Here is a 9,743-nt window from a genome sequence, read left to right on the forward strand (position 1 = left end):
AGTAAAACAGAATATGAAAGAAGAAAATATATTGAAAAAATAAAGAAAAGAAAACCGGTATAAACTGTGAAAGAAACAAAGACAAACACTGAAAAATAGAAAACCAAAGAAAAAAAGGGAAAACCTTTGAAATATAAATAAAAAACGAAAAGGGAAAACTCCAGAGGAAACCGTATGTAAAACGAGCGTGCGAGCGACAGTGATAACGGGCCAACCCATACACACGAGGTCTTATGGCGAGATAGATGCTAGTATTGCCCTAAGCGAGATATAGCATTCATGGCCCGTCCACTCTCTCGCCAGCTCTCTTCTCTTTTTATTTTGCTTGTCTTTGCTGCTGTTGTTGCTCTTTTGGCTCAGGGCTGGTTGTTTTTAGTTTTAAAAATATTATGAAACAAAAGGTACATAAAATTGTAAAAAATATTTTTTGAATTAAAAAGTAATCAAGAATGTTTTGTATTTTAGAAAATAATAATTTTATAAATATTCGTAAATTCAAAGAAAAATCATGAAATTGAAAAATTGTTCATCAATTTTAAAAAACATTAATTTTAAATTTTATAACTTTGAGAATTTTAAACAATATTCACAAATTAAAAACATGCCCATGAATTAAGAAAAGAAAAAGGGAAGAGGAACGAAAAAGGAATAAAAGAAAAGAAACCAGCAAAAAACAAGAAACAGAAACATAGAAAAAATACAGGTTAGAAGCAAATATTACATGTGAGATAACTGGATGTTCAATAGGTATTTCGTATTCATTGGTTTCAAATTCAATGATACTCGAGTCAGAATCGGCACATGTCGTCCTTAACCTTCATCCAACAATGTATGAACATAAATGCTGCCCTCGGGCTTGTAGTATAGCAGGGCAACGCGTCCGGGCTATACAACGTGACGATTTTCTAGGTGCAACATTGAGTGAATCAATGAATTGACCAGAGCAACAAGAAGTAAAACTTACAATGTGAATGGTTTGTGAGCTAGGTGGCCATTGTCGGTATCGTGACTAGCGGGTATCCACGAACCCGCCTGCACACGGGTCACAATAGCCCTCTTGCCGGGAAAGGCACCAAGCGACTACCCCGGCAAGGCTAACTACTTCTCCTTTCTGACATGTGGTGATATTAAGTTGAAGAAGACCTTCAGGCAGGTGATCGAGAAGTAATAATCAATCCTAACTTCTCACACCAAAAAAAGGTTGTAAAGCTCATCAAGAGCACTTCAGGAGAAGAACCTCCCGAAACAATTCTGTCGTCCTGGGAATGCGTATCATCAGCCTCGCCTGACAACAACAATGATTCTCCACCACACAATCCCTAACAGCCCACTCACCATGGGGCGTGGAACAGCGGCATTGCACCCCGCATGCCTTTATCGACAAGTGGCATGCAGGGAGGTGATTAGGTGGGAGAGTAGGTGTGCATGCAGTGACTCACCTGTTTTTACCGTGACCCCCACCTGCCACGGTGCGTGTCGCAGTAATACGTTCCCGGGTGCAAGAGGAGAATGGCACCTAACCGAGGCATTTAATACATTTGTCCTACTCTGATAGAGTTAGGTATGATATGCTGTAACCACTGTGTTAACCCCTTAAACTTTTATAAAAGGAGGGACGACTACTGTAATAAGGGTCGACACTTTGGAGAGCACATAACACATAGAGAGTCATTTCCCTTCCGTGGAAAGGCCGCACCTTGTACTTTTAGTTCTCTTTCCACCTCATATAAAGTGGATGAAGAATCGGCGGATCGGTCTCGAGCTGCGTCGCAAGTTGGATCGGCGGCGGCAGATATACCCAGCCAGAAGTCGCCCTCGCCATCGGTTGGTCTGTGGATGTCTCGCAGCCCCCGCATGGGCAAGTGGAGGGGGCCTCTGCCACCGCGTTGGGTCATGCCGCCGCCCCTCCTAGGGTAGTTCCTTGCTACGGCTAAGGTAGTGTCCGACCATGGACGCGCCGGTTCCCCGGCGCTGGAGATCCCATCGGGCATGGAGGCGAGACCGGGGGTAGTTATGGACATGACATGTCAGGAGGTTCAAAATGCATCTTCATCGACGAGCGGGCCCAACCTGCACGCGGTGCATGTCTCGGGCCATGAATTTTCATGGGCGTGGCTACGGCTGTATGCGGGCTCTCTGGCAGGGTAGCTCTAAGCAGTTGGATTCGCCTGCGATCACCGCCACTCCAACGATGATAACCCACAAGTATAGGGGATCACAACATTTTTCGAGGGTAGAGTATTCAACCCAAATTTATTGATTCGATACAAGGGGAGCCAAAGAATATTCGCAAGTATTAGCAGTTGAGTTGTCAATTCAACCACACCTGAAAGACTTAATATCTGCAGCAAGGTGATCAGTAGCAAAGTAGTATGACAGTAACAGTAACAGTGGCAATAGGAACAATAACAATTTTGTAATGATTGTAACAGCAACAACAACGAAAGTAACTTAGCAAGATCAATATGTGAAAAACTCGTAGGCATTGGATCAACGGTGGATAATTACGTTGGATAATATTCATCATGTAGCAGTTATAACCTAGGGCGACACAAAACTAGCTCCAATTCACCAATGTAATGTAGGCATGTATTTCTTATATAGTCATACGTGCTTATGGAAAAGAACTTGCATGACATCTTTTGTCCTACCCTCCCCTGGCAGTGGGGTCCTTAAGGAAACTAAGGGATACTAAGGCCTCCTTTTAATAGAGAACCGGAATAAAGCATTAACACTTAGTGAATACATGAACTCCTCAAACTACGGTAATCACAGGAAAGAATCCCAATTATTGTCACCTTGGGGTATGCGGATCATAACTCGTAATAGGTGCGTATAACTTGCAAGATAAGATCAAGAACTCAAATATATTCATGAAAACATAATAGGTTCAGATCTGAAATCATGGCACTCGGGCCGTAGTGACAATCATTAAGCATAGCAAAGTCATAGCAACATCAATCTCAAAACATAGTGGATACTAGGGATCAAGCCCTAACAAGCTAACTCGATTACATGATAAATCTCAACCAACCCATCACCATCCATCAAGCCTACGAAGGAATTACTTACTCCCGGCGGTGAGCATCATGAAATTAGTGATGGAGGAAGGTTGATTATGACGACAGCGTCGAGTCCCCCTCTCCGGAGCCCCGAACGGACTCCAAATAAGCCCTCCTGATGAAGAACACGAGGTAGCGATGGCTCCGTATTGTAAAACACGATGAATCCTGCTCTCTGATTTTTTTCTCCACGAATAGGTATATATGGAGTTGGAGTTAGGGTTGCCGGAGGTCCAGGGGGCCAACAAGCCTGGGAGGCACGCCCTGGGGGGTGGGCACGCCCTCTGATCTTGTGGCTCCTGGGTGGCCCCCCTCTGGTATATTTTTCCCCCAGTATTTTTTATATATTCCACAAAAATTCTTCGTAAATTTTCAGGTCAATCCGAGAACTTTGATTTCTGCACAAAAACAACACCATGGCAATTTTGCTGAAAACAACGTCAGTCCGGGTTAGTTCCATTCAAATCAGTCAAGTTAGTGATTTTGGTGTATTGAAGACTTATAGGTTAAGGGACTAATGCGTTTGTGAGTGTACACAGGTCTATAAGTCTATGAGGAATTTGATATCTACAGAGAAAGTCGACCCTAAAAATGAATGTCTTCAACTAAAGACTTTGGCTTTCTGAAGACTTTGAAAGTGAAGAAATTGGTGTGACCGTGAAGACTTGATATTCATGCGAGGACCATGAAGCGTGAAGATTTTTGTTTTCGTAGTTTCATTTTCTCTTTCTTGAGTCATAGGAAACACCGTACTATTAAAGGGGGTCGAGGAAAAACTAAGGAAAAGTTTCCAAGTGATGCTCATCTCAAAATCCTACATCTACCAATCCCTTCGAGTGAAGCCATTGGAAATCTCATACAGTTCAGTCAATTTCTTCAGTGACAGAGCCGAAGATCTTCTGGTCTCTGAGGAATTTGTTCTGACTGAGGAGTTAGGAATTTGCCAGTGCGGATTGCCTACAAGTGAGGAACATGATAGCCCTGAGGAATTTGAGAGCTCAAATTTCCGACCGTTGCTGTGCTATGCGCCAGCTGTCCCAAAATATCTACCCACCTAACGGTCATATCGTTGAAGGGCATTTATGTCTTATCATGCCGGGCTGCTCCCTAGGCTATAAATAGCCGCCCCCTACAACCACTAGCTGGTTGGCTGCTCCGAGAGAAACTGACACTTGTCATTGAGAGCATCCCATCCTCCGAGGACTTTGAGCAAAAATCATCAAGTGAGGAAAACCCAAACCCAAACACCTACAAACCCAAAGTGATTGAGCATCACTGAAGAGATTGTTCCTGTGTGGATCCGATGCTTGTTACCTTTGAAGACTGTGCATCTTCCAGACGGTTAGGCGTCATGGTTTAGGGCATCCAAGAGTAAATTGTGGATCACCGAGTGACCGAGTTTGTGAAGGTTTGGAATTCACCTGAAGACTTACCACGAGTGATTGGGCGAGGTCTGTGTGACCTTAGCTCAAGGAGAATACAGTGAGGACTGTGTGTCCTCAGGTTTAAATACCTAGCCGCTCCAACCAGACATACAACTGTCACAGCAGTTGGAACTGGTCTACCAAATCACTGTCTTCACCGAGCTAACTGGTTCTATTTCCTCAACCCTTCCATTTCCTCATTACTGTGTTGTGTACATGATCATTACTGTTTGAAGACTTTGACTGAAGACTTTCTCAATTTCCTCAGTTCAATTTCTTTAGTCAGTTTGTCTTTAGCTTGCTTATCCTGTGTTTACGCTTTTTGTACTCTGTGCTTGTTTTCATCATGATGACTGTGCGTCTATTCTGTTATGCTTGCATCTGAGTACTTATTCTGCTGCTAGTGTTCGTGACTTAGGAATTTCCTCACTGTGAAATTCCTCAGTGACGAATTTGTAAAAGTCGCCTATTCACCCCCTCTAGTCGACCTAACACACTTTCAATTGGTATCAGAGCAAGGTACTCCCTTGTTCTGTGTGATTTTGGTTTAAACGCCTGGAGTTTTAGTTATGTCGACCGCAGGTATGATCAAGGTCTCGGCTGGGTGTCCTACCTTCGATGGGACGGACTATCCCTACTGGAAGAATAAGATGCGAATGCATCTTGAGGCAATTGACAACGATCTCTGGTACATTGTGAAAAATGGCGTCCCCTCCATCACCCCTTCTATGAACGCTGCTGATGTGAAGAGATTCAAGCAACTCGACTCTCAAGCGAAGAATATCATATGTGGCCATCTGAGCAAAGGGCAGTATGGCAGAGTGAGTGCTTTGGATACAACCAAGCTTATCTGGGATAGACTGTCCAAGGTCAACGAAGGAGTCCCAACACAGCGTGACTCTCGAGTTGACGTTCTTCGCAATCTCTTCAACCGCTTCAAAAGACTCGACAATGAAAATGTTCAGCAAACCTTCGATCGCCTTACTGACATCTCAAATGAGCTTCAAGCACTTGGTGCCACTGACATCACCGACCATGGGTGGTGAAGAAATTGCTGAGATCGCTTGATTCTTCATTTGACACCATTGCACTGATGATATAAGAACGTGGAGACTACAAGTCACTTGATCCCGCTGATATCCTTGAGAGGCTAAACACTCATGTCCAACTTGCTGAGAAGAGAGATCTTTATGGATCAAGCTATGGCAGAACCCGTGCTTTGAAGGCCAAGGCAGTCTCTGAATCTGAAGGTGAGGATTCTGGTAGCAGCCTTGGTGATCCTGAAGAACTGAGCCAGGAGCTAGCAATGCTCGTGAGGAAATTCCAGAAGTTCTCAAGGCATGGTCGCTTTGGAAAATCCTCCAGAAGTGATGATGTAAGATCAGATTCCTCATCCCGTGACTACAAGAAGGGAACTTGCCACAAATGCAAGAAACCTGGTCACTACATTCAAGATTATCCTATGTGGGAAAAGGAATCAAAGAAGAAGAAATACAAGGATTACAGTTCTGATGACTCAAAGAAGAAGAAGAAACCTTCAAAGTCCTCATCATCAAAATCCTCGAAGTCTTCATCTCACAAGAAGAGTAGTTCCAAAAAGGCTCGGACATTCATTGGCAAGGAAATGGACTCTGAAGCTGAATCTGAGGAAAATGAGGAAGAGGAGGCATCTGAGGAGTTGGAATCTGGTGTGGCGAGCCTAGCCCTCGCTACTGCGTTCGTCAGCAAGTCCATCTTCAACTCTGAGGAGAATGGCCTCCCCAACAAAGCTAACAATGATGATGATGACTATGCTCCCACCTATCGCTTCATGGCAAAGGGTGCCAAGGTACTCAAATATCCCTCCTCTGAATCAAGTGAGGATGAATCTGATGAAAACCTCAAGCCTAGCTACTCTAAACTTGCTAAGATTGTTGTGAAACAACAAAAGGCTTTTGAAAAGGTTCAAAATATGCTAGACAAGAGTGATGATATGTTGGGTGAAGAAATGGATCGCACTAAAACTTTGACTGAAAATCTTCAGAGACTTCAGTCCAAGTTTGATAACCTTCAGAGTCATCATAACACTCTCTTATCTGATCATGAGAAGCTTTCTTATGAATTTCTTCAAAGAAAGAAAGATCTTGAGAAGCTAAGGGTGAGTTATGAAGATCTTCAGAAGGAGCGTGATTCATTGCTTGCTCAACAGATTAGTGCCTCTCAGGAAGAATTCATTCCACCATGTTTGAAGTGCATTGAACGTGAATCTACTAATCCTTCACCTGAAAGTTCAAATGCTTCTATTGCTACAAATTCTTCACATGTCTCTGCTATCACTAATTCCTCATCTGAGGATGCTGCAAGTATCACTGACAATGCAGGGCTGAAGGAATTGTATGTGACAAGCATGTACAAAAGCCTCAAAGGGCATCAGGCACTTTGTGATGTGCTTAAAAAGCAGATCCTCAACAGGAACCCTAGGAAAGAGGGTAATGCCTTTGAGAGGAAACTCAATGCTGATGGAACATACTGGAAGCCTGAGCAGTATCCCAAAACCTCATGGGTTGCTGCAAAGGGACCTCTAGTAGATCCATCTACTTTATCTGGCTTTACATATGAATCTTCATATGATTCTGATGAGTCATTTGATTCCAACTATAAACTATTCAAAAATCAGAATGGTGAAGTATTTGCTAGATATGTTGGCACTAACTGCAGGAATGGTGAAAGGATCGAGAAGAGGTGTCTAGAGGGGGGGGGGTGAATAGACTCTAATCCAGAAAAGTTGCAGTTTTTAATTCTTTAGGTTGATGTGGAGTTTTAGCACAAGTTTAAGCATTCACAATACATATCAAGTAAGCATGACAAAGAGTATATGAGCAGCGGAAAGTAAAGCATGCAAGTTGCAAGAATGTAAAGGGATGGGATTGGAGTGTGCAAACGCAATTTGGAGACACGGAGATTTTTTATCCGTGGTTCCGATAGGTGGTGCTATCGTACATCCACGTTGATGGAGACTTCAACCCACGAAGGGTAACAGTTGCGCGAGTCCACGGAGGGCTCCACCCACGAAGGGTCCACGAAGAAGCAACCTTGTCTATCCCACCATGGCCGTCGCCCACGAAGGACTTGCCTCACTAGGGTAGATCTTCACGAAGTAGGCGATCTCCTTGCCCTTACAAACTCCTTGGTTCAACTCCACAATCTTGATGGAGGCTCCCAAGTGACACCTAGCCAATCTAGGAGACACCACTCTCCAAGAAGTAACAAATGGTGTGTTGATGATGAACTCCTTGCTCTTGTGCTTCAAATGATAGTCTCCCCAACACTCAACTCTCTCTCATAGGATATGATTTGGTGGAAATATGATTTGAGTGGAAAGCAACTTGGGGAAGGCTAGAGATCAAGATTTATGTGGTTGGAATGGAATATCTTGACCTCAACACAAGTGTAGGTGGTTCTCTCTCAGAAAATATGTGTTGGAAGTGTAGGCATGTTCTGATGGCTCTCTCCACGAATGAAGAGTGGGTGGAGGGGTATATATAGCCTCCACACAAAATCTAGCCATTACACACAAATCACCAAACTCGGTGGGACCGAATCATGAAACTCGGCCGGACCGATTTAGTTCAAAATGTGAACGTTAGGATTCTTGGTGGGACCGAATGGATCAACTCAGTGGGACCGATGTGCTAGGGTTAGGGTAAATCCTCATCTCGGTTTGGCCGATTACTCAAACTCGGTGGGACCGATTTGGGTAATAAGCGAAACAGAGAGTTGGCCAAGCAAACTCGGTGGGGCCAATTGCATATCTTGGTGGGACCGAAATTATTGCAATAAGCAACAGAGAGTTTGCAAGCCCATCTCGGTGAGACCGAGATCCCATCAGTGAGACCGAATTGCTTAGGGTTTCTGGTAGTGGCTATGTCAATTGAACTCGGTGGTGCCGGATAGAAAGTTTCGGTGGGTCCGAGTTTGACTTTTGGTTTAGGACATATGTGGATATGAGAAAGTGGTTGAGGGCTTTGGAGCATATCACTAAGCACTTTGAGCAAGCAAGCCATTAAGCAACACCTCATCCCCTCTTAATAGTATTGGCTTTCCTATGGGCTCAATGTGATCTTGGACCACTAAAATAGAAAATGTAGAGTCTTGTGCTTTGAGCTTGAGCCAATCCTTTGTCCTCAGCATCTTGAAGGGGTTCCACATCCTCTAGTCCATGCCACTCCATTGTTGAACATATCTGAAACATACTAGGTAGAAGTATTAGTCCAACAAGAGATATGTTGACATTAATTACCAAAATCACCCAAGGAGCACTTGTGCTTTCAAATGGTCCCCCTATGAAGAAAATCTGGGTTCCCAAAAGGTGCCTTGAAAGTCTTCAGGTGAATGTCATCATGACACCACCTGTGAAGAATAGGAACCCTAGATCAAATTCTTCATATGGACCAAAGTCTTCATATGGATCCAAGTCCTCATATGGACCACGTTCCTCACGTGGATCAAATTCCTCATATGGATCAAAGTCCTCATATGAACATCATCGTGCTAACTCTTCTGTTTCGTAGGGAAAGACTAAGGGTTATGAATATGTTCATTATTCTTCAAATCATTATGCTCATAAGTCCTCGAAGAATTTCTCTGCTTATTCATATGCTTACCCTAACCCCTCTTATGTGAAACGAAGTGGACTGGCATCTATGCCACCTTTCTCTTATGGAGCTCGCAGAATGATGAACTCTTTGCCACCCCTCCAGATGTGGGTGGTGAAGAAAAAGAACTAATCTCTTATGCAGGGTCATGTCTCCAGACGAACTTAAACGCCTGAAGAATTTGTTGGAGACCTAAATATGATTGAAAGGACGCAAGCTAATCATAAAGAAATGTTATTTCCATTTCTCATGTCCTCATACTGCTAGATCTGTTCTATTTCTTGATGAAATTGATCTGATGAATTTGATGTCATATTCTTCATGATGAAGTATATGAGTTCGTAAGTTACACTAATTCATCTGCAGGATGATCAACCCAAAGCCACTGAGTGGGTCCTCGATAGTGGATGTACAAATCACATGACTGGTGACAAGAACTTATTGATGGACACTGCTTTATCTCCATCGCATCTGAAGCATATCACCTACGCTGACAAAGGCAAAAGCAAGGTATTGGGTCCAGGTAAGGTTGCGATCTCAAAGGATAGACACATGGACAAAGTCATGTTTGTCGAGTCCTTAGGATTTAACCTCATGTCAGTCTCAATGCTTTGCGATCTTGA

This window comes from Aegilops tauschii, chromosome 3, assembly GCF_002575655.3.
Source record: "Aegilops tauschii subsp. strangulata cultivar AL8/78 chromosome 3, Aet v6.0, whole genome shotgun sequence".
Taxonomy (NCBI): Eukaryota; Viridiplantae; Streptophyta; class Magnoliopsida; order Poales; family Poaceae; genus Aegilops; species Aegilops tauschii.